This window comes from Pongo pygmaeus, chromosome 1 (genome assembly GCF_028885625.2).
Source record: "Pongo pygmaeus isolate AG05252 chromosome 1, NHGRI_mPonPyg2-v2.0_pri, whole genome shotgun sequence".
Taxonomy (NCBI): Eukaryota; Metazoa; Chordata; class Mammalia; order Primates; family Hominidae; genus Pongo; species Pongo pygmaeus.
This window is the reverse complement of record NC_072373.2, coordinates 86,206,041-86,232,421: the sequence shown is the minus strand read 5'-3', so window position 1 is coordinate 86,232,421 and position 26,381 is coordinate 86,206,041. Positions and strand designations below refer to the sequence as shown.

Sequence of the window (26,381 nt, the reverse complement as noted above, 5' to 3'; positions counted from 1 at the left end):
GATATCAAAGAACATGTAATTAACTTGAGAGACATACCATGTTTGTTTATTAGAAAATCAATATTGTAAAGATGGTAAACCTGCCCCATATTTGTCTGTACACACATTTTGATCTCAATCAAAATTTCTGAATATATTTAGTAGATGACAAATGGAAATGTCCATCAATGGATGAATGGTGTCTTTAAATATATATATATATCACATTTTATTTAACCATTATGATATATATATATATATATACACACATATAATGGAATATTGTTCAGCCTTTAAAAAAGGAAATTCTACCATATGTGACAACATGAATGAACCTTAAGGACATTATTCTAAGCAAAATTAGCCAGTCACAGTATTACCAGCACTACACTCTGGGTTCCTGAAATCTCCGAGATAGAAATCAAGGGAGATCACCAGATATAGCAACAGACAGAAAGTGAAAGTGTATTAAGGTTGTGCACAAGGGAGTCAGTACCACCAAAGGAAAAGGGTGGGCTGCTCCTCAAGAGAAGTATGGGAAAGAGTTTCATCAGTTATGTCCAGGAGGGGTTTCTCTAGCATTTGAACAGTGGCTTTACATGCTTCTGCATACTTAACACATTACATTATCATTTTAAATCTCCATCCCGGGCATAATTTTTAGCATTGAAATGAGGTCACTGTAAGGTGAAGTTTAAGTCTAACTGCGCAGGAAAGGCCCTGGGGAACTTGACCAGGCAATTCCTCTGCCCATGACAGGAACTTGTGGTAAATAGTGCCTTGGTTCTTTTGCTGCTGATTGGCTTGAAGTTAGGTAAGCTATAGCTTGAGTATAGGGCTTTTGTTCTTTTTCTCTAAACTACATTAAATTAGGAAACCAGCCTGCCTGCCTGTCTCAACAGAAGAACAAACACTGCATGATTCTGTTTATATCAAATATCTAAAATAGTTAAACTCACAGAAACTTAGAGCAGAATGGTGATTGTTAGAGAATGGATGGAGGGGCATATAGGGCATTCAATGGGTATGAACTTTTAGTTATAAAATATGAATAAGTTATATAGATCTTCTGTACAACATTGTGCCTATAGTTAACTGTATTATGCATATCGAGTGTTCTTACTACAATAATAACAACAAAAATAAAGCACCATTATGAGCCAAGAGGCAAACTACCTGTTAGAAGAAGATATTTGTAATAAATATAGTCAATATAGGAGTCATGACCTGTATATATAAGTAATTACTACGTATTAATAGAATAAATGCAGAAGAATTCCAATAGTGGATATCTAAAGACTATTCTTTCAGGGATCATTATGGGAGAAGTTTTTCTGAATGCCTAAAGAACCAGAAAACCATGAGGACGGACAGCAGCATTCTCTCCTGGGCATGAAGCTGGCTCTTGGCATTGGTTTGCTGCAACTGCCATTTGCCATTGCTGATGATTTTTCTCTTCCTTTGGGAGAGTGAGGGGAAGAGAATGCAGTCTAAGTGATATCTCTTAAAAGAGGAAAAAAAGACCAATAATATATGAAAAGGTGCTCAATTCTATTAGACATCAATTAAAATCACAATAACTTAAATACACACCCACCAGAATTGCTTAACTGAACAAACCAAACCAAAACAAAACAAAGAAATCAACTGACAATACTAAAGTTGGTGGGAATGTGAAGACATTAGACATTTTATACACTACCAGCAAGGGTAAAAATTGGTGCAACCACTTTGGAAAATTGTTTGGTAGTATCTAATAAAGCTAAACAGACAAATGGCAACAATCCAGTTGATGTGGTTAAGCTTTGTGTCGCCACCCAAATCTCATCTTGAATTGTAATCCCCATAATCCTCACATGTCAAGGGAGAGACCAGATGGAGCAAGTAGAGGTAATTGAATCATGAGGGCAGTTTCCCCCATGCTGTTCGCATGATAGTCAGTTCTCCAAGATCTGATGATTATGTAAGGGGCTCTTCCCCCTTCTCTCAGCACTTCTCCTTCCTGCTGCCTTGTAAAGAAGGTGCCTTGCTCCCCTTCACCTTCCACCATGATTGTAAGTTTCCTGAGGCCTCCGCAGCCATGCTGAACTGTGAGTCAATTAAACCTCTTTCCTTATAAATTACCCAGCCTCAGGCAGTTCTTTATAGCAGTGTGCAAATGGACTAATACACTAGTAAATTCACTTCAAGGTATATGCCAAATAAAATTGTGTATTTATGTTCACCCAAAAGACACATCAAAAAATGTAGCCCAAACCCCCATCTATAATAGAAAAAATAAATTAATAGTGGTAAATTTATGCAATGGAACATTATACAGTAATGAGAGAATAAACAAAATACTGTTGCAGATGAGAAGAATGAACCTCACGAGCACAAACTGGAGCAAAAGAAGCCAAACATAACGAGTGAGATACTATATGTTCCACTTACACAAACTTCAAAATCAGGTAAAAGTAAGTAAAAAATAGCTGTCCCAAGATAGATACTGGGAAAATGCAAATAGCTATTTCTTGGTCTGGAGAGTAGTTACAAGAATGTGTTCAAGTTTGTAAAATTTCATCCAGCTGTTCCGTTGTTATTTGTTCATTTTTCAGTATGCATGTTGACTTTATTAAAAAATTTAACTTCAAAATACTAAATTTATGATTATAAAAGTTAAAATATAAAATATACGGAAGAATATTAAAATCACTCATAAACTTACTATTCTTTCAGTGAGCTCCTTCCAGTGCTTTATAGCGTGTGTGTGTGTGTGTGTGTGTGTGTGTGTGTGTGTGCTTTACAAAAATATAGCTTTTTCCCCTCTGTTTTTCCACTTAATTGTTTCTCGGAAGACTTTTCCAATACAGTAAATATTCACCAAAATACATCTTCTAAGAGTTATCTAATATTCTTTTCTCTAGAGGAAACTGGCTTACTTAACAGATCCTGTGTTGTAAGACATTTGAGGTACTTTTATTTTCATTATTTTAAATATTTCTCTGAATTTTTTAACAAAAATTTGAGCTTCAATTGAACCTCTCTAAGAAGACAAATTGCTAATTTAACAAATCGTACAAAATTGACTCCCACTTGAGGCACGTGTGGCATAGAACTTTCTTTATACTCTTACTAACACTAATAATTATGCCATTAAAATTTACCAAATTGACAAAAATTGTTTTATTGTAACTCATATTTCATTGATTTCTACTGCGTTAAATCATATCTGTACTTCTTTTTCTATTAATTAACTTTCTGTCTTCCTTTCCTCCTTTTATTCTGTTGAGGTATCTGTGTTTTTCCTGATGTTTTATAAAACTTATATAGTGAAGACGTCTATGCTTTGCCATATATATTGCATTTTTCCCTATTTGACAATTAATATTTAGGTTTTTATGGTGTTTGAAGAGACAAAAAATATTGTGTGTTTATGTGGTTGAAATAGTTTCTGAGTTTCCTCTCACTGAATTTATGCTTAGAAAGTCCACGGCCATTTCAAAAGAGTTTAATGTATGTGATGGTTACCTTCATGTGTCAGCATGACTGGCCACGGGGTGCCAAGGTATTTGGTTAAACATTATTTTGGGTGTACCTGTGAGTGTGTTTCTGAATGAGTTTAACATTTGAGTAAAGCAGATTATCCTTTCCAATGTTAGTGGGTCTCACCCAACCCTCTGAAAGCCTGAATAGAACAGATGGTGGGGTAAGGAAGAAGTTACGCTTTCTACCTGATTGTCTTCAAACTGGAATATAGGTCTTCTCTTGCCTTCAGACTTAGACTGGAACTGTACCATCAGCTCTCCTGGGTCTCCAGCTTGCTGACTGCAGATTTTGGGATTTCTCAGCATCCACAATTGCATGAGCCAATTCTTTAACATACATACATACATACATACATACATACATACATACATACATATCCTACTGGTTCTGTTTCTCTGGAGAACCCCAATTCAATGTACATTTGTATTTTCTTCTATTTTAGTTTTTCTTCTTTTTGTACATTTAATTTTAAATCTATCTGAGGGTTTGGTGAAAAGAGAAAATCAAATATCTTCTCTTAATGTTCTTTTCCCCTGAATGACTGACACCTTCCTTCTGCATCTGAAACCCAGTTCAAGTATTCCCTCCTCTGTTCCATGACAGTATTTGGTACTTACTTCTTTTTCTGTTCCTCTTCTCTAAAAACTAGACCCCATCACTTCACTCACAGCCATAGCTGATATTCTGATCTTCTTCTTGGAATAACTGTGTTTCCCTTTGCTATTATATAAGATCCAGTGACACCATTTTCACTGGGGGCATTCCTGTTGTCATGCTCTGCTCACAAACCAGATGGCTTTATTACGGATCTCATCTAAATCAGATCTATTTTCAACACTTTTTATAGAAACATATAGTCCAGCCCTACTGGTGAGATCTTCAATGTCAGATATTTGTTTAATTTCCTCATTATTCTTTGTCCCTCTGCCTCGGTCCCTGTATTTCTCTTTCTTAGTCTGCTGAACAGTTTCAGACTTACATTAGTGGCAACAATACACATCGCCGTGTATCTAGGGACTTAAGAGAATTTTGAAAAGTCAATTAAAAGGTTTGAATCTCAGCTTATTTATTTGAAAATTATTATAATTCTTAATCACAACAAGGTTGTTGTAGACCTCAAGAGAAAACAATAGACATAAGAAAGGGTTGCCAGATAAAATATAGGACAACAAATGAAATCTGAATTTCAGATAAACAACAAATACATTTTAGTGTAGGTATGTTCCATGTAATATCTGAAAACCCTAACATGAAAGCACATTGTAACATGTTAAAGCATTATTTACCAAGAAAAGGAATTCATAAGATGAAGATAAAAAAGAAAAAGAACAGCTCATCCTACTGTGTGTGTTTTCTCCACAGGTTTGATACCCTAAATAATATTTATTAAAATTAGAATGACTCAGGATGAATAGTGAATGTTATGGCTGGTAAAACAACTTTGTTTCTACGACTTCAAATAATGCATAGAGTCAGTTTACTAAGTCATGACACCTCTGTATTAGTCAGGGTTCTCCGGAGAAACAGAGCCAATAGGATAGATATAGATAAAGAGATTTGTTACAAGGATTGACTCACACAATTGTGGAGGCTGAAAGGCCCAAGATCTGCCATCTCCAAGCTAGTGGCCCAGGAAAGAAGGTGGTACAATTCTACTTCAAACATGAAGTCTCAAGAACCAGATGTGCCAATGTCTGAGGGCAGGCAAAGATGGATGTCCTAGCTTGAGCAGAGAGCAAATTTGCTCACCTTTCAAACTTTTATTTTATTCAGGTTCTCAAAGGATTAAATTATGCCCACACACATTGATGAGGCTGATCTTCCTTACACTGTCTGTTGACTCAAATGCTAATATCTTCCAGAAACCGCATCACAGACACACCCAGAAATAATGTTTTACCAGCTACCTGGAAATCTCTTAGCACAGGTAAGTTGACACATTAAAATTAATCATATCAGCCCCTAATTTTCCACCCCTTACAAACTTGATCCTTCTATAGGATTGGAAGGATGGGACAATTGTCTTTTTCCAGAGTTCTTTGCTGAATCTGATCTTGTGTTATTCTCTTGCTGATAGTGACAGCTGTGCTGCCCAAGGCGATGCTGATTCATTCTCAAATTAAAACAATAAAATTTACTAACAACTCTCCAAATCCTCAAGATAAGAGAACTATAAACTGTTTTCTCTTTCTGTCAACTCCCTGAAATTACTTCTCCATCTCTTCTTCCTTTTTTAAATACAGAATTTAAGTACCCTTTTAAAATCTTAAAACTCTATTTCTTCTCCCAGTTGGCTCTTAGCCTTGGTTTTGCTCAGCTTTTATTCCCTTTCCTGTTTTGAACTCCCTGGTTCCCTGGAGAGCAGAAATTGGAATCAGAGAGATACAGGCTCTGATATTTGCTCTTCCACTTACCAGCAGTGAGCTAGCTAGGGATCCTCTCACAGTTTCTATTTACTCATTCATACAAATGGGCCTTATAATACTGTTGCAGAAATTTTCTGGCAACAGAGTTTACTGGACCACTTATAAACTGTTTCAGCCCTAGGATACGGTTCTCCACTTCTTTGAAATTCCCAAACAGGTCTGTCTCAAGAACAGAGGAGACACATCTGTACTGTTTGATACTAGCATTACGGTCAGAGAGACAAATCAGAAAATCTAAGTGAAAGAAAATGAACAAAAGCCTCATGGTCCAGAGCTTGGGAATACAGGTGTATAATATTTAAAGCAGTATTCTCTAGAATTGAAATTAATGGTGTATAGGGCTTTTGACTTATCCAGTGAGGGATTCTTCTTGAAGTTACCTTTTGTATAATGAGACCTTCAAAAAAAATCTCTCCCAAGATACCATGTATTTATATTAATTGGCTTTTTCAAAGAACATTCACTTACATAGGCTTATTATATGCTCCCAGTTTCTTTATTCAGTAAACAGGGTAAATATTTTTACCCTTGCCTAACAAGTGAGGTGGCTGAAGTTGCAGGAAATCAATGTGAAAGAAAACACAATCAGGAAGTGGCAGATCGGAGAGTGGGCTATGTGTATTCAAATGCATAATAGATGCTGCAGCTAGAATTCTTGCTTGGGAGAAATTGTACAACATAGTCCCTAAGATGCTATGAGACTTTCTGTATTAACATAGGGCTCTTTCTCTGTTTTGATGATGTTATCCTCTGGAGGAATTACATATTTGATTTTATATTTAGATAAATATTAAAAAATCTTTATTTTTTCATATAGTAAAAATTTGAAGAGCAGCATTATGTAGTAGAAAAGTAATTATAGACTGATACCTAAACAACATGATTTTTAGTTTCAGTATTTCTATGATTGGTTTTGGACAAGTTTCCTAACCCCTCTAGATCTCATCTTTTTAATTTGAAAAAACACCCCCAGTTTCATTAATATAAATGGGGATACAAGCCAAACAGAACACCCTCAACAGTATTTACCTACACTTCAAAAAATATCTTTCCTCTTTAAAATCTCCTTACCTCAAATATTAATATGGGTTTGTGGAATTTTTATACAATTTTACTGAGGTGGAGCTGGTAATAAATTTATAAATTATATGTCAAAAAACACAAAGAAAAATAAAATTTATAAGTGGGAAAATGCAAGTTAGGAATTGAATTTGTATTTTGAAACTTACCCATTAGCCTATTCTTCATTCACATCTAAAATCATTCAGGATATATTCCTTAGACTTTACTTGGTGACAAGCACTAGAGATGAAACACAGAATCTGCTTTTGAAACGTCTCTCAGAATCACTTTGCACTTTCATAGAGTTTACATCTTACAAGGAAGGTAAACATTAAACAATACAAGATGATATCAAATGGTGCAGAAAGGTAAAGAAAAATGAAGACGAAAACATTGTACGAAAAATTTCCTAAAGGGGATGATTATCTTGCCTTGAAAAAGAAGTAAAAGCCATATAGAATATATGTGTATTTAGATAATCTAACCTGACTGTAAAAGTGGTTGCTTTCCTAATTATCACTGAATTATACAACTGTAAGAATGATCAATTTGTTGAGTCAAAATTATTAGGTTAGGTAATTATTACTAGAAATGATATTTTTCTGGCTTTCTTTGCAACTAGAGTGCAAGTATATGATTCAAGTGCCACCTACCAAAAGCACTTGCTGGAGAATATTAATAAATGATATTATTCTTTCAACTTTTCTCTAGATTTGAAATTTTCTAAATAAAATGTTAAAGGAGAGTAGAACATCTGCTGGAGATTGTGACTGAGAAGTGAGCTACATAAAGGAATAAAACCATGAGGAATCTATGTTCTGGTGAAGGTAGTGGCAGAAGCTTTGAGCCATCGTTTTTCGCAGTCAACTTTGTGATAGAGAGCTGCAGAACCAGTGTTTTCCTCATCAGACCGCTTCTGGAACATGACTGTGGGTGGCATTTCTGAAACACAAGCTCAACCTTGGTTGGTCAGCCCTCCCACCTATTTCTTGAGCTCCCCCAATATCATTTTAATTTCTTCCTAGTCAACCAGAGTTTGCTTCATTGCTAAGAGCTTCAATTCTGACTTGTATGGAAGCCAATAACTCATGTAGAATAATGTCTATTGCTGATGTTGTAGACTTTGAGCACTGGTAAAAAATAAAACTATTTCCTCCCTTTTATTTCCTTATTTTTGAAACAATTTCTGTTTCTGTTTCAAAAATAAGAAATAAAAGGGAGGAATACCATAAAAGAATGAATCCTTATTTGTTCCAGAATTGGTGTGGTTGGTACCTAAGTTCCCTTTGACAGCTGTCTGTGACCAAACCTAACTCTTTTTATCTGCAATAGACATAAACTTCTCCTTGGCCTGAAAAACTACAGAGTCAAGAAGGGAAAGCTAACATCCCTTACCCATCAACTGTATTCTTCCCAAGGAAAAAATTTTACAGGCTATAGGAGTGTCTAGCCCTATGACTGGTGCCTGGAGTTGAAAGAACAATGTTGGATCATGTGTGTGAAATTTGGAAGAACTGTTACATATCCTTTACATTAGTAGTTACCAAACTATAGTGTGCAAAAGAAAACACTATTTATAATAACTTTATAGTTAAAACACAATTCCTTGAGATTCTGCTTGCCGAGATTCTGATTTAGTAGGTCTGGTATGGGACCTGAAATTCTGCATTTCCAACAAGTTCGAGATGATGATGCCACCATTCTGAGAATCACATTGTGAGTGTCAAAACTCTAGACAACTTAAAAGATGTCTACAAAATGTACCTATTAGATTTAGCAACAAGCTTTCACTGATGACCTTGAGTAAAGCAGTTTCAGTGGAGTAGTGGAAGCAGAAGCCAGAATAGTCATCTCCCCAGTGGAATCAAAGTAGAAATAAAAGGAAAATGGCCGGGCGCGGTGGCTCACGCCTGTAATCCCAGCACTTTGGGAGACCTAGGCGGGTGGATCACAAGGTCAGGAGATCATGAGGTCAGGAGATCATCCTGGCTAACACGGTGAAACCCCGTGTCTACTAAAAATACAAAAAATTAGCCAGGCGTGTTGGCAGGCGCCTGTAGTCCCAGCTACTCGGGAGGCTGAGGCAGGAGAACGGAGTGAACCCGGGAGGCGGAGCTTGCAGTGAGCCGAGATTGCGCCACTGCACTCCAGCCTGGGCGACAGAGCCGGACTCAGTCTCAAAAAAGAAAAAAAAAAAAAAGAAGAAGAAATTAAGGAAATGGGGACAGCAATAAATCCTATAGAAATGCAAGAGAGATGGAATATTAAAATGAGAGAAACACTTAAAGGATAATGGAAAAGAGCCAGCAGAAAAGGAAAGGTTGAAGCTACTGAAAATAGAGGCACTGATCAATGAATAAAATTCCTAAGGATGGTAGAGAGGATGGGACCCAGGGCACAGGTAAGCATTTGGCTTTGGCGAAAATGAGGCACTTCTACCCTAACAAGAAGGAAAGAGAAAACAGAGTGGGAGAACGTGTACACGTTAGTAAATTTGGTGTCAGTAAGTATAGGGTTCCTGTATGCTAATGAGGAGGGGAGATTGTTGTTGAGGCTGAAGTGTTTAAAGAGCAGGAAGAAAACTGGAAACAACCAAGCAGGTTTAGACCAGGTAAGAAAATTAATTAGGAAACTCTACTAGAATTGTTGGACATGGCTGAAGATACAGAAATGTTTCCAATTTGTAATGTAAGTCTTTTATTTGTTTTTTGTAGCAGCACTTAGCATCTTGGATACATACTCAAATAAGGTAAATAACTAATTTTAGTTAGGATCAGGGTTTTTCCATAACGCGTGCAATGAAAGGACAATGTAGCAGGAGAATTTATTTCTTGAAGGTCTGATTTTTGAATCTTGTTAAAGTAAAAAGTAGGAAGAGTTCTCTATTTTAATGTTATGTCCTCTATTGAGGAGAAACATTACAATTTTAATTGTCCACTTACACACTGCTTAGATAATAATTGGGAAAGGCATTCATTAGCAGGGAAAAGCTACATAAATTGTCACTTTTGTAGTGCATTAAGCGATACTTCAGTCTGCATTTTAAATTCCTGTTATCAGGAACAACTATTGGAAGAATAATGAAATAAGTCATTTTCATATATTTATAGTACATATTCGTTATTCTCAATCTCTGAGAAAGAGCAACCTATACAAATGAATTTAAGTGCTTTTTCATTAGTATAAATAAAACGTTAAGTAGTAGGAGGAATTGCTGTAAATACTGTAGGCTAAAGTACTTTCAGTAATCTTTTTCTTGAACGATGGTGGCAGTTAAAAGACTATTTCAATACTTGTTCTTGATAATGATAACATAAACCCAAGAAGTAAAATCTCTTTTCTTGGAAAGCCCATGATATCCACAGTTGGAAGGCAGGATCATAAAATGGATTTCTCCCCCCCATTTGATGGCCACAGGGTCAATGAATTTTACATGGAGAAAGGTGTTTCACATTTTTACAGCTCTCTCTACTCAGCTTGTGTTTCAGCTTTAGCCAACATTACTTAAAGGTCCTTTCTCTTCTTTTCCCCTTCAAGATTCTTTCTCCTTTTATACCATTTCCACAGAGAGTTAATTCCAAAACCTTATCAAAACCTACAAGGCCCTTCATGATGTGGCCCCAAGCTTCTCACTTTCCCTCCCGTTAACTGTGTTAGAACCACATGAACCTCCTTCTTCAAGAAAGCCACTGTGTCACAATCATAAAGATAACAACAAGGCCCTGTGGCATTCTGCAGTGACACAACAGAAGGAAACTAGGTCTCTGAATGGCCATGTGGAGCAAGCAGTCCCCAAACCTACAACACCCACCTCAAATTATTAAGCAAGAAACAAACTTCTATCAAATTCTTTAAGTCACTGAGTTTGTATTGGATTTCTTACTATAGCAGCTTAGCCTTACTCTAACTTTACTACATTTCACCTCATAGCACTTGTCACTCCTTCATATTATCTTTTTTTTAATTTGCTTATAGTTTTTTTCCATAGAACGTTACTTCATGAGGGGAGAGACTTTGTGTTGTTTCTCCTTGTATCTTAGCTTGTTGAACAGTGTTTTCCATATAGTAGGTACTCAGAAACTTTTGAGGAATGAATGATTAGCACACGAATGAATGATGAATTAATTCTATCAACTGAAGCTCTGCTTCCAGATTTGCTTTTCCCGCTCCCTCTCTTCCTTCACCCTCCCACACATCCTCCACCGTGTGTGCATATTTGCTGTACAGATGCCTAGGCTCAGTAAACACAAAGTCTGGGCTTGGTCGCAGGGACCCAGGCAGCACAGCTGTTGATCCTAAGCAGCACTATAGAGTCTCCTCCAGTGAGTGCAGCTGAGCTCTGCAGAAATGTAGTTCCATAATTTGGCTTTCAGGAGGTGTACACCTCTGTCAGGTACCTTTACGCTAACGGCCATTTCAGAAAGCAGACAGGTTGGCAAAGCAAAAGGAATTGAGCCCTGCAAAGAACTCATCTCCAAGATTAAATCTTTGAAGATCCTCAGATAGCCATTATTACCCTGGATTCCTTCCAACAGAGAGTCAGCAAAATGATCAGTGTCTTATCTCCCAGGTAAAGGAGGATACTCAGAGCCCATTTCTTTTTGAGTGTATAAAATAAAAAATTTACTGAGTGGTTACTTCCTGTGTTTGGCAGTTTTAAGATAGTACTTTTCTGAGACAGAGGGGAGCTGGCAATTGCAAGTTTCCATATGCTGGAAGAGTTGATGAGTTTCTTTTTGCATGATTGTTAAGTGGATTTAATTGCTGCATTTTTATATAATTTATAGATTTATTGATTAAATATATGTTGTGTTTTACTTCCAAGGCTAGCCCAAGGTTCCAGCTATTTAAAACCAATGTTAGCTAATAGACTAGAAATGTTGAATAATTTTTTTTGCAATTTTATATTTTGACTAATTGACTTGATAAACTATTTCAGTACACACACAAATTAACTGTATTTGAACTTACATTAAGTCATGAAATAATACCTTTTTGAGTCAAGATTATCAGTTGGTCTTCTGTTTACTTCATTAGTCTTTCCCCTCTTACTTTTGCTATATAGATTATAAGTTTCTTGAAAGTAAGATTTGGGTTTAATAATTTATTTGTTATAATAAAAAATTTTAGCATAGTACTCTAAATGCAATATACTCTCAACAAACAGTTAAATAATTAGGATATGAAGTTAATTTGTTGTTGCAGTATATGAAAATCTCTAAGAAGCTCTAAAATCTAACTATTCAGATTTTATTAAACCCAAAGTAATTAACACTAATCCACAGACTGAAGATTCAAATTGAATTAGGCTATTCTAAAGGAATCATGCTGTGGGCACATTCATTTTCAATTTTCTTGAAAAGAAAGACTGAAAGTTCCCCTAGAAATTTAAAATATACATTTTCCCATAGCAGTATACTTTACTTCTTTAGGATACTGATGAATTCTTCCATATCCTTCGACATAAACAGAGTGCCTGCCCTAAACCCTGCACCTCAGGGGCCTGATCTCTGGAGCGTTGACATGTCAACCTCAAAAATTTCTAAGTCTGGCCGGGAGCAATGGCTCACACCTGTAATCCCAGCACTTTGGGAGGCTGAGGCAGGTGGATCACGAGGTCAGGAGTTCAAGACCAGCTTGGCCAATATGGTGAAACCCCGTCTCTACTAAAAATACAAAAATTAGCCGAGCGTGGTGGTGCACGCCTGTAATCCCAGCTACTCCGGAGGCTGAGGCAGGAGAATCACGTGAACCTGGGAGGTGGAGGTTGCAGTGAGCTGAGATTGCACCATTGCGCTCCAGCCTGGGAAGCAAGAATGAAACTCTGTCTCAAAAAAAAAAAAAAAAAAAGTTTCTAAGTCCACTTTCAGTGCCTGAGACCAACTAGGGCCATCAGTGCTCCCCATGTGAGGTGCCCCAAATTCAGACTAGAAACTGAATGAATTCTGGACCACTTTTCTCCCATTTGGGGCACCCTCTAACCTTTTGCTCCATATATTGTGTTGGCTGGATATCTCAAGAATCTCCAGGACTCATGTCTAGGGGATTGTATTAGGGTCTCCTGTCTGGAACTCATTTCAGGAGAATGGCCTGGGTTATTCTCTCTGGAAAATGAGTATTGTACAGTACTGTACAGGATTCGGTTTCTAGAATGGTGTTGACACATTGATTTTGGGTGGCGCACACTCACGCGGGAAACAAGATCAGTTCACTCACATGGGAAACAAGATGAGCTCAGGGATCTGGACTACCAGTTGTTCATCTCTTGTTGACGGCTGTTGTGAGAGCTTGGTTTTGTTTTTTTTTTAGTTTAAAAGAATTTAAACAAGAAATACAGAGCAAAGGAGATAGAGCATGAAGTAATTTATTGCAAAAGAAAAAGGATATTTTGAAAATTAGGTGCAGAATAAAAAGTATACCCTGAGAGAGAGAGAATTCAGGGCGGGCTGCTCATAAGGATGAGACAGCAAAGACTGGCACTAGGGAGGCTCTCCTTATGGGGAATCCCCTTTTTGGGAGTCTTACATTATTCATAAGGGGGTGGGAAGAGGTGTTACTAGTAAGCACGTTCTGGGGGGCCCTCTGGGTGCACATACACAGTAGCTGTATATGCTTGTTCATACAGTGCATGTCTCATTAGCATCTTAAATCTCCACCCAGGGGTGTGTTTTTTACTATTTTAACGAGCAAAAAGTCAGTCTGAGGACAGGTAAAATCAAAATGTGCATGCTTTCTATATGGGAAATTTCCTACTAGAGATAGCTTTTCTTGAATGAGCTGGACTGCAATGTGAATGCTGGGGCTTACTTTGGTCACCACGGTTGCCATGTCCCAAGGACATGGTTTCTTCCTTGACTATGTATCCTGCCTCACTCTGACCATTGAGCTTTAACTGCATATGAGGGCATTTGCATCAGCTCTGGCCCCTTTGTGTTCTGGCAGCAGGGCTGCCTCTAATCTCCACAGCCACAGGGAGAAGATGATGGTAGACATCTTTTATTCTGTGTGCCCCTTACCCCTAGCACTACCCCTGCAGTGTTTTTGCTACATATCAGGCAATACTCCACGGGTGGTTGTACATATGTTCTCCGAGAGATTTCAATACAGTTGATCCATAATTCTAATGAGTCTTTCTAATCATTGTATTATCTTGCCTCAAATCAATGAAGTAATGATCAGTTCTCCTTGGTCTGTCTTAAGCCCATTGAAAGTATTGTCTATGACTGCTATAACAAGTTACCACAAACTTGATTGATGGCACGGAACAACAGAAATTTAATCTCTCACAGTTCTGGAGGCCAGAAGTCCAAAATCAGTTTCACTAGGCTGAAATCAAGGTCTCAGCAGGCCCACGCTGCCTACAGAAGCTCTAGGGGAGAATTTCTTCTTTCCCTTCTGCAGCTACTGGTGGTGGTCAGAATTCCTTTGTTTGTGGCTACATCATCCAGTCTTTCCCTCCATGGCCACATTGTCATCTCCTTTTTTGTGTCAAATCTCCCTCTGCCTCTTCTTGTAAGAACACTTGTCATTGCATTTAGGGCCTACCTTGATAAACCAGGATAATATCCTTATCTTGAAATTCATAACTTAATTATATCTGCCAAGTTTCTTTTGCCATGTAAGGTGCCACTGACAGGTTCCAGGGATTAGGATCTTGCTATATTTTGGGGTCATTATTCAGTATACCACACTGGCAAGGAGGAGACATTTATTTAGCAAATATGCCACTTTTTTTCTTCTCATATGTTCTTCACGTTGATGGTGATGGGTAGAAAGCAGAGATACAGTCAATATTGAAAGAGAGTACATTCTAAGAATGCAGTGATGTCTGCCTAAAGTGTGCAAGAGAAGACATGGTTGTAAGATATGTTTTATGTTATACAATTCAAATAGTAAATTTTAAAAAATTATTATACACAATTTCCTCCATGTCCTGAATGAGGTTTGCATTTATGGTCACCATCAATGAGGGAGAGTCACTGAAAGACAGTATTCACAGGTGGCACAACTGATGATGCAACGTCATGAATAATGAGGTCACCAGCATTAAACAAATGGCATTGGGAAGTGTACAGGCAAGAAGACCTATATTTTGTCAATAAAAAAAGCAAAGATTCATATTTCTCACTTTTTTCTCATGGTGAGAGGTATGAAATTACTCAAAAATGGCACACTTGGCAATAAAGAATACAAAGAGATGATAGTCCTTAGACACAAACAGGAAAATATGGTACCTGGATTATACAGGTAATCTTCTCATGCATTCATTGGAAAATAAACATTTAATTACCTCTTTTCTGCTCATTATCCTAAAACTTCATTAATAAATCAGTGTACCTTGCATGGATACATACATTTTATAATACATTTTAAAATCAAATTATTTATATAGATTAGGACCCCATTTGGGCATCTGCAAATGCTGGAACCAGCTCTCAGCTTTTCTATATAACGTATACGTGGGATGAGGGGAAGACTAAGAATAAAAATTTAGGTAGAAAATTATTGTTCATGGACCAGTTTATTCGGAAAATTGTTAATAGCAACTGCTGTTGGGTTTGGATTCATATTAAAATTTGTGAAATTTTAGGCCAGGTGTGGTGGCTGATGCCTTAAATCCATGCACGAGGTGGGAGAAATGTTTAAAGCTAGGAATTTGAAACTTGCCTAGGCAACAAAGCAAGACCACATCCCTGCAAAAAATTAAAAAATAGCCGGGTGTGGTGGCATGCATCTGTACTCCCAGCTACTCTGGAGGCTGAGGTGGGAGGATCATTGGAGCTCAGGAGTTTGAGGCTGCAGTGAGTTATGATTGTGTCCCTGTACTCCGGCCTGGGAGACAGAGTAAGACCCTGTGATATGGTTTGGCTCTGTGTACCCACCCAAATCTCACCTTGAATTGTAATCCCCATAATCTCCACATGTCAAGAGTGAGACAAGGTGGAGGTAATTGGATCATGGGAGCGGTTCCCAGCATGCTGTTGTCGTGATAGTGAGTGAGTCTCATGAGACCTGATGGTTTTATAAGCATCTGGCATTTCACCTGCTTGCACTAATTGTCTCTCCTGCTACCCTGTGAAGAGGTGACTTCCACCATGATTGTAAGTTTCCTGAGGCTTCCCCAGCCATGTAGAACTGTGAGTCAGTTAAACCTCTTTTACTTATAAATTATCCAGTCTCAGGTATTTCTTCATAGCAGCATGCGAACAAACTAACAAACCCTGTCTCTAAATTAAACAAATAAATAAAAACAGAAATTTTTAAAAAGTGGCATTTTTATAGGAGCAGGAGATTTAAAAAAAATACATTTTATGTCTGCTTTATCTCCCCATGAGATAAACCCCATGAGACTAGGCAGCACCTGTTTTACTTCTTTAATCTTCTACAGCATCACAAACAAAGCAGTCTTCATAAATATTTGACAAGTCAATCAATAAATAAATGGTTCCTTTCCTGAAAGTTTGTAAAAGGCCAATATTTCCATTCTTTAATTCAGATGTGGTACATTGTGAGAAATAGAATAAAATGGCAGCTAAACTGAACTCTTCAAAGACCCAATTTCCTTTGTTCATCACACTGTAAATTTGGCCATAATATTTAGCCCAGATATGGAAATAATAACATATTTGATTCTCCAATTGCAAGCATTAAGTCTTTGATCAAATTTTTCAAAGAAAAAGTTTCTACTTTACAAATTCTCAAGTAGATTAGTTACAAATATCTCCACCAGTTGCCATTAACGGGATGATACTGATGATACTGCTTTCCAGAAGGTGTTTTATAAATGTGTGGGAGCTTTTTTGGTTGTCACAGTGAGTGTGGAGAATGACTGTCCTGTAGTGAGTAGCGGCCTGAATCTGTGGCACAATAAAGAATGGAAGTTCTGTGTCCTACATTACATTCATGTACGTGAAACTTCTGCTTTAAATAGCCTAAGTTTTAAACCTATGTTACATGTAAAATATTATATGTTTTTGTATTATTATACACTGAGTTTTCTAGAGTGATAACTTCTATGTCAATTGAGGAAAGAGTTTGCTTCATTTTGCTTGAAACTTTACATAATCTGGTAACCATTTTGGGAAATTACATCATTGTGGGAAAAACTGCTCATGATGTTAAGTATTCCATACACCACCCATGTTATAGTTTGCATCCGTAGCTGTCATATTCACAGTAAATCTACATACGGATGCAAGCTTCAATGACTTAATTATGACTTCTAGTTTAGCATTCCTAAGCATTTCTTTATCAAAGTACATAATGTGTTATTACACATTAATTTTGATTTCTCCTTTATATATTACATTTAGGAAATTATACTGATTTTTTTAAAATCATGTTTGTGGGTAGGTAGCTTATATTATTTATGACAGAAAACTGGTGTTACAAATACTTTTTGCAAACCAGTAGTGCAGAATATTTAAATGTAGTTTTCTCTTTGTAGAACTAGAATATATATTAGAAAGTTTGAGGACACAAGAAACAGGTGGTGTGCACTGGAAGAAGGAGAATGTGCGCATGAATCAATCTCATGTGATGTTCTATTTGTTCCTTTGATGTCACATGTAGCTAATAAATACCCAGGGAAAAGAGCAAGGCAATATTCTGGGAGCGATAGGGAACCAATGGATAAAACAACACTGCTTGGTAACCAAGACTCAAACAGTCGCTTTATACAAATGAATTTATTTAGTAACGGACAAAAATGATACAGCCATTATAGAAATATTCTATTTTACTTGAGTTTATTTACACCATTATAAGAATGTCATACAGATTACATTTTGTTGGCAAAGTAAAGGACAGAGTTTGTCTTTTTCGAACACATTGTTTTTCTCTAGTTCCTAGACTAGTGTTTGAATACAGTTGCCTCTAAGTACAATTACTTATTTTATTTTGAATAAATGTATGAGGGAGAATCAACCTTGGACTTGGGGTCTTGACACTATTATATTATTATTAATAATTACTTTTGTTGAACTAGAACCTAAATCTAATACTAGGCTTCTACCTTATAATTGTTGCAAAATTTCAAAATATATATTTTTATAATTAAATATTAGAGATTTTTGTGGATAGTGGAATTAGTCTTTCACCCTGAAATATGAACTGAAAAGCATAAAGACCTAGAAGGCCTCTTCAGATTCTGCCTCAGTAACATTGATGCCTACAAGAAAGGTTCAGTAGCGAGAAGTTTGTCTCGGTTGGTTTTCACTGAAAGTTTATTTTAAAGCTATTCATTATTCACATGCAAGAAGAATTCAGCCAAGTCATGAATCACAATCATTAATTATTCACTGGGATTAAGGAATCGGTTATAACCATGTCTCCCTTTAATCCTGTTTTATTAATTTATATGCTTGGCAAACCCTTCTACTAAATGGATTCTAGCTTACTGTGGGGACCCAGAAAAAATAATGGAAGGCCCCTGGGGTCAAAAAGCAGCATTTGCTTTAATTTGATAAAATAAATTAGCATGGGATTATGGGTGCTATTAGCATAAAATCCCCCACTGCTGCTGCTCTGGCCTTCAGGAGAATGTTGACTGATTATGTTCACTCTTGCTTGATTTTCTGTCAAATTGGAGCTTCCTCAATAGCTATCCTAAAATATCAGGTAATGTGAGTGTGAGAAGTTGTTGCTCTTTGTCATTGTCTATATGTGTATGTGTGTGTGTACAGTATGTGTACGTGCTGGCGTATAGAAAAAAAATCAAGGTTGACTTCAACCTCAGAAAACACTTCCCAGTGACTAGCGCTCCACCGAGCATTACTTTTCTACTCTGGTAGTGGAACAAAGACGAACAGAGTATTTCACCTGAGATATCATGTTCAAAGGTTAGGACTGTGCAGAGACTTTTCTAACTCGACTTTCACTTTTTCTTCTAGATTCTAACTGCGAATTCTAGCACCTTAATGAACAATATCATTAAGTCTTAGGTTTCTCTCAATAAAAAGTACACTTTTGACATATACTCTTCTAAGTTCTACTTCTTCCTCATTTGTTTTAGAATGGACTTATCCAGAGGTTAAGTAGTGTTCCAAGTTTCCTGGTTTTTTATGGAACATGTACATTTTTCCTATGTATTTTCTCCATTGTTTTAGATTTCAGTCCCTTTTGCTACTGGACCTCAAATTCTCAGCCAAAGACCCTACACAGAGTTGACCTTACCACAGAGTGGAGCCTATTGCTTATGCTGCATGGGATTCTAACAGCTATCCTCTTTGCATCTTGATTTACACTTTATATATGGAACACTAGTCTAGACCTCAGTCATTCTTCCAAGACAAAAGGTAGAAACACAATTGCACCTTATTTTATGAAATGCCTTCCCCTGAATTTGCAAATTAATTGCATTTTACAATTAATTGAATCTATTTTTAAATATATTAATAATGAATTTTAGACTGTTTTTGTGTTGCGTAAAATAATCACTGCTTTTTCCTGGCCTATAAATTCTACTCTATACTTACTGATTTTGCTTTTTTAAAAAAACAAAATGTTGAAGTTTATATTCTCTTTCCAATTGTACCACTCATTACCAGATGTCCTGTATATCCTGGGAGATTCAAAAAGGACTTAGCCCTAGCCCAACCCTCACAGAGCTTGCAATCAGATGGAGGAGTGGGTGAAGGGCCTTGGAAGATACCTTTATCCTACTACTGCTTGTTTGTTTTTTGAGCATGGCCTTTAGAATGCTGGCAGAATTAAGTTTGAGCTAATTTTCTTCTCTCTACTAGTTGGGTGGATTTGAGCAACAAAAGAATCAGACTCCTGGAACCTCTATTTTCTATGTTAACATAATTATAATCATATATGTATCATACAGTTGATAGGGATTGCCTTAAACCCTGCATGTAAATTTTCCAGGCTGGGTGTGGTGACTCACACCTATAATCTCAGCACTTTGGGAGGGAGGCAGGAGGATCACTTGAGCTCAGGAGATCGAGACCAGCCTGGGCAACATAGGGAGATCCTGTCTTTACAAAATATTAAAAATTAGCTGGGTGTGGTGATGCACACCTGTAGTCCCAGTTACTGAGGAGGCTGAAGCTGGGAGGATCACTGAGCCTGAAAGGTCCAGGCTACAGTGAGCTGTGATCACCACTGTACTCCAGCCTGGGTGACACAGCAAGATCCTGTCTCAAAATATATTTTTTTTCCAGCACAGGATTGGATTTATAAAAGACAATAAATGTAGTCATCATCCTCTCGGCCCCACCATCCTACTTGTGACCAGCCAATTTGTTCTTGGAACAAACCGAACTGCTATCCTTAAACTCTGATGGTAACAGAAAACTGTGTAGCTACAATGGTCTAGGCCAGGGCTTCCAAGCCTTTCACAGATCATAAAGCACAGAGACAAGGATAGTACCTATAAGACACCCATAAGCCTGTAAGAAAATGGCTCGAATTCTCTGACTTCCCCTGCCATGCATGATAGCCACCTGGGGGCTGAGGGAATCAATAAATCAGCGAATCAGCTGCAAGGATCATGAGGAGTATGATAGAGGATTCTAGACATCTGAGGAGTAAACTTTTTTCTACCGGCATCTTTAAAACAAACACGCAATTTAGAAAATGAAGTCACAGGAGTTTAACAAACAAGCAGATTGCTCACAATATGTGTTAAGTGGAACATCATTAAAAAGTATTTTATATCTAAAATCAGAGGGTAAAGAAGAGTTCCTTAGTACTATGAGAGGAAATCCTCTAAAAAGGAAAATTTTTAAATTGATTTTTAATACTGATTTTTAAATTGGAGGCACAACTCAGTCATTCTTTCTTAATTGGTATACAAGTAAAATATACTTGCTTAGGACAATATGGGTAACTCTTATCCATCTGCATTTCCAAAACCCACACAGATGACATCACTAATAGAACCTCAAACATCAGAAGATGAATCCTCTCCTCTTTTCTGTTTGCTTTGTCTTTCCTCCTTTATCCCAATATAGGTAAGTACAAGTCCTTGAATATCCTTACACTCAGGCATGGGGCAAGATCTCCTTCCATCCACCAGCATCTGGTGACCAATATGCTAGGCAAGGACAGAAGCTCTCACCAATGTTTCAGTACCCTGGAGCTACTGCTACCAGTTAGCATATGAAAAATCCTAAGGTTTCTTTGCAAAAATTTCATTTTATAAAATTTGTATATGGGCTGTTCAAAGTTATTTGATATTAAAAATGTGAGAGGGAAAGAGGGAAAATCCACTGGGAGTTGCAGAACAGCAATAACATTTAACTAAATTACTAAGTCTGACATCTAAATAGTTTACTTTTCAACACCCCACCACTCTACATGATAATTCTCAGCCATAACCGTAATACTTTAGGTACCAGCCTTGTTTATCATGCCTCAGAAATGCTACCTTCTTTGCTTTTCATCCAGTTCTAAGTGCTTCATCCTAAGAACATATTGGAATCCCTGAACACATAAATAGAGACACAGGAAATGCTTCTGCACAAGTTTGCCTCTACTCAGCTCTGATTCTGAGGGATGCCACTGGTAAAATCCATTCAGTCAAGTTCTCTAAAGGAGGAGATGCTTTCAATGGTCAGCTCTATAGCAAAGAAAATTCAATTCATTTTTTTTTATTAGAAACATGGCTTCTCTGAGTGCTTATTGTGAGAGTGGGCAGGCAATTGGTTTTCAGAACTACTCTTGCTGTCAACAATAGATATTGATTTCTCAAATTATTTGTCTGAGAAACCCAGAGTAAAATGGCCACTGGTTCTGAATTTCAAAGTGAGTGTGATCTGAACCCAACAGGTGTTTGTCCAGGGACTGCTGCTCACAAAGCCTTCTGTACTCTCCAAGTCTATGGGTGAAAATCCGGCTGGAAATAAGGGCTCACTGCCTGTCCCACTCCATACCTGTTCATGTGGTAGGTGGGTGCCAATAGAGGAATTCAGAGCCCATCTTAGCATATGATGCCGATTCAGACCTGCCCCTCAGTCACAAGATCAGGAAGCAGAGCAGAGCTGGGGAAGAATTCTGATGCGAGAAAACCAGTCCCTATACTTTGGTCCTGACATCTGGTTGCTGTGTGGCTATTTTTGCTTTCCTGTGAAGACTCCATTTCCTTATCTGTAGAATGAAAATATTAGTCTAGATGGTGCATTCTCAATGAAGGCTACATCACCCCCAGGCAGACAGAAACTGGTTCTTGAGGGATTAAAAAAAGTTTATTACATTGATGACCCTTAAAAAGTCAACTCAGCCTAGTAAAATCATATTGTTTAGTATTAAATTTATCCTGTTAGGGAGGATTTTCATATAACTTAATTTTTTCTTATGAGTGCAAAAATGGGAAAAGAAAAAAGTTTAAAAACACTGCACTTAATGAGCTCTAAGCTCATTTACTCCCTAGAATTTTAAAATTATGGAATTCAATGAAATAGAGAAATTCCTATGATGTGATGGAACCTACAGAATTTAATGGCACACTTCTCTGTAGTTGTATAGATTTAGGTTTGCAAAACAAAAACTTAAGGTTATCTCTTTATAAACCTGATGTTTATAAATTGTGTATCTGTTACAAGATTGACAAAGATACTCAACTATGTTAATGTTGCATTTTTTTCAGGCACAAATAGCAATGAAAAAAATGAAATAAAGGACTCTTGGAAAACTATGGTTTCTCTCTGAAACAAATCATTTAAAAGTACCATAAATATGTGCTTATTACTAGTGGGAAGGTATATGTAACTTAGAGCAAGTATAAGAAAATAAAAAGTATTTTCTAGAGTTAGGTATCTATCCCGAACTGTTAGCAAACACTACTTTTTTAACTTTTTCTTTGTCCTAATTCTTCAAAAATTAGCTAACCATTTCTTTCGCTTATTCCCAATTTCTAGTTTGCAAGGGAAAGTCTTTTCGTTTTGATATGACTCTAAGATGCTTACATTTTACAAAGCTACCCCAATCATTTTAGGGTCAAAAATCTTAACTGCCAATGTGAGGGTATATTAGTTACAAATATTGATTTTATATTCTTCAAAGTCTTAGTTAACTCTCTAAGTGTTCTCTGTAATCCTTTCTCCTCTGATTCTTGTTTACACAAGATAAAAGCAATTTTCTTGAAAGAAACAAAAGAAAGACCAAAAGGATGCTAGGAAAAGCATAGAGCTTTATAAGAGTATGAGCTTTAAACATGGGTTCAAATTTTTGACTTTGGAAAATTTTCACAATGCTATGAGTCTCAATTTCTTTGTAAAATATACATTTTAGAGATATTATAACAACTTCATGGGTAAGTAGATAGAGAACCATTATAGGACCTGTGCATAATAGAGGCTTCTTTAACAATGGCTATTGTTATTATTAAGCATTGCATAGCTCCTTTGGCTTTACTGTGTTTGGTTTTAGCAGCAAGAGAAAAACTCTCTGGTTTAGTATCCATAACCATAACCTTCTCCTAGTCCTATGCTAATCAACAAAAATATTTCTCTCTTTCCTCATTTAGAATAAACATGTAGTTAGCATTATTTGAAAACTCTTCAGGGTTCATTATATTTCAAGCCACCTAAATTGGTAAATCATTTTTATGCCCCCTGTCTTTTATCGGGATATCTCAATAAGCATTATTCAAAGAAAAATATGTGATTAGTCTGCAATCCTCCTAAGAACTTTCCAAGTACTGTTCAAAATATAAGATAAAACCTACAGTAGTGACAAGCCCAGAAGGATAGAAATTGGCGGGTTCTTAGATTATCAGTCTCTGTTGTGAGTCAATACAGAAGTTCTCTCCACTTCTAGAACTCATCCTATGGTCTCTTGGGCATTGTTTCCCCTCATCTAGGGCAAAAATTCTAATCTTACTTGGAATTATTGCTTGTTTTCCATCAGTATTGTTTGGTCTCTTCTCTTCTCCTCACCTATTCCTTTAAGACAACTACACATCTGGCTGAAAGCTGTTACCATGTTTAATTCTTTATGAAAAATTAGGCATTTTATAGAACTAATTGCTATGTTGGGCAGCTGGTGGTCAGACACAATAACAGATTCGATCCATTAGCGGCATACCCAATCCTTAGGCAGAATGTCTGTGTGTATTTGCACACTGAAGTCTGAATGTAGTGGTTTTCAATTGCTGTTCTGCACAGATGAGTCTGCAGACCACTTTTTGAGCACAAGATGACAAATATATTGGATCTCTTTGCAACAATATTGGTCCATACTGTCTGTATGAAATTCTGAATATTAAGTATTTGATGGTTTGTGAGGTGATAGATTGATTTTGTAAATATTCTTAAACTTTTGAAAAAGTAAATTTCTTAATTTAGTAGATGTAGTATTATTATTATCAGGCTTTAAGAAAAAGAGACCAGTCTGCTACTTCTGAAGACTACCAAATTAGTCAAATCATACGTTAACTATAAAAATGTTCTTTTTGCTTCTTTCTCTTTGATTTTGGAAGAATAACTGTTGACACAGAGGGATAGAGAAGCATGGGCTCTAGGTTGAGCATCCCTAATCCAAAACTATCTGAAATTCAAAAGCTCCAAAATCTGAAACTTTTTGAGCACTGACATGATGTCACAAGTGGAAAATTCTACACCTGATCTCATGTGATGGGTTGCAGCCAAACCACAGGAGTACGACAAATAGTTTATTCAGAATCCCCAAGAGAAAAAAGACCCTCCCACTTCTGTGCTAATTCACTTATGTGTGAATAAGTATAAGAAAATAATTGCTTATTGATAGCAAATAAATTTAGAGTCAGGAATAATGATCATGTCAAACAACAACAGGTCATTCACACGGGTGACTGAGATCATGACATAGTGACGTCTTTGCTTTCTGATGGTTACATTTTCACAAACTTTGTTTCATGGATAGAATTATCTAAAATATTGTATACCATTATCTTCATGCTGTATATATAAGGTATATATAAAACATAAATAAATTTTGTGTTTATAGGTTTCTCATTCCCCAAAAAAAAAAAAAGTCCACAATCCAAAACACTTCTGGTTCCAAGCATTTTGGATAAGGCTACTCAGTCGATATTAGCAGTGGGAAAAAATGAAGAACTTACTTATCTGGTCCAATTTTATTGCTTCAGTGAGAAGAAAATGGAGACAGAAACATCCTGGCCACAGAGTGAGTGTGAATTACAGAGGCCAGGACTGGGGTGCTGACACCCAGGGCGGTGTTTTTTCCCATAGCTCTCTCTTCTAGACTAAATTAGAAAGTCACTGAGATGTGTAAGTGATATGTAGTATTTACTATATACATGAGTGAAGGATCCAAATCCTTTTGAAAGATTGTTAATAAGCTGTAGGTGGATCTTCTGCATAATGGCTGACTCTGTTTTATTTATGCGCAGAAAGGCACTTAATAAATGCCATTAGATTGAGTTTAAGTCAGGCATGGCTGCTTCTTACCAATCAAATTGAGTTATCAGCTTGTAACCTGAATATCTGGAACCTGTAATTGTGTTCTATATTGACATGTAGAATGTCCTCCGTTCATATGTATCATCGTCACAAGCTCAAGAAAAATTTTCTTCTGAAGTGTGCATCTGAAGAAACAGAATGCAGCTATAAATTAAAATTTAATAAAAAAATCATCTCCTGGGATTAAAATTAGCATGAAAGATATTTTTAGAAATACACTTGAATTACTGAAGAAGTTGTTGCTAGCAGCCCACCAAAGATTTTTGCTCTTCCTTCCACAGTGGTATGGTTAGGCTTTGTGTCCCCACCCAAATCTCATCTTGAATTGTAATCCCCATAATTCCCATAATCCCCGCATGTCAAGGGAAAGACCAGGTGGAGGTAATTGAATCATAGAGGCAGTTTCCCCCAGGCTGCTCTCATGATAGTGAGTGAGTTATCACAAGATTTAGTGGTTTTATAAGGGTCTTCCCCCTTCACGCACCACTTCTCCTTCCTGCTGTCTTGTGAAGAAGGTGTCTTGATTCCCCTTCACCTTCTGCCGTGATGGTAAGTTTCCTGAGGCCTCTCTAGCCACCCTGAACTGTGAATTAATTAAACCTCTTTCCTTTATAAATTACCTAGTCATGGCAGTTCTTTATAACAGTATGAAAATGGACTAATACATAGTAATAAATTGTGAGTGAAATAAGGCTATCCTGAGACAATATTTGCTAGCTCCCCGTATATCCAGCTGCCGAGGTCATGTGAGTAATTCTCATTAATGTAAGAGGAAGAGATATGCATCACATGAGAGCAGAGCTGACTTTAAGTAGTTTAGCCATCTCCACATTTTCTGTTCTGATTTTCTGACCGAACACAGAATCCTCCTAGCCTCTGGGGAGTGGCAGATCTGCAAGATGGAAGACAGCTGAGTCCCTGAATCTTCAGCCACTTGCCAACTAGGGATATCATCATTGACTGTTACCTGAGTAGA

At 37.0% G+C, this 26,381-nt stretch overlaps 1 pseudogene; it reads left to right on the top strand.

Moving 5' to 3' along the window:
* Positions 1–1,274: 1,274 nt before the first annotated feature.
* Positions 1,275–1,478, top strand: LOC129022841 (small nucleolar RNA U3; annotated as a pseudogene).
* Positions 1,479–26,381: the final 24,903 nt, after the last annotated feature.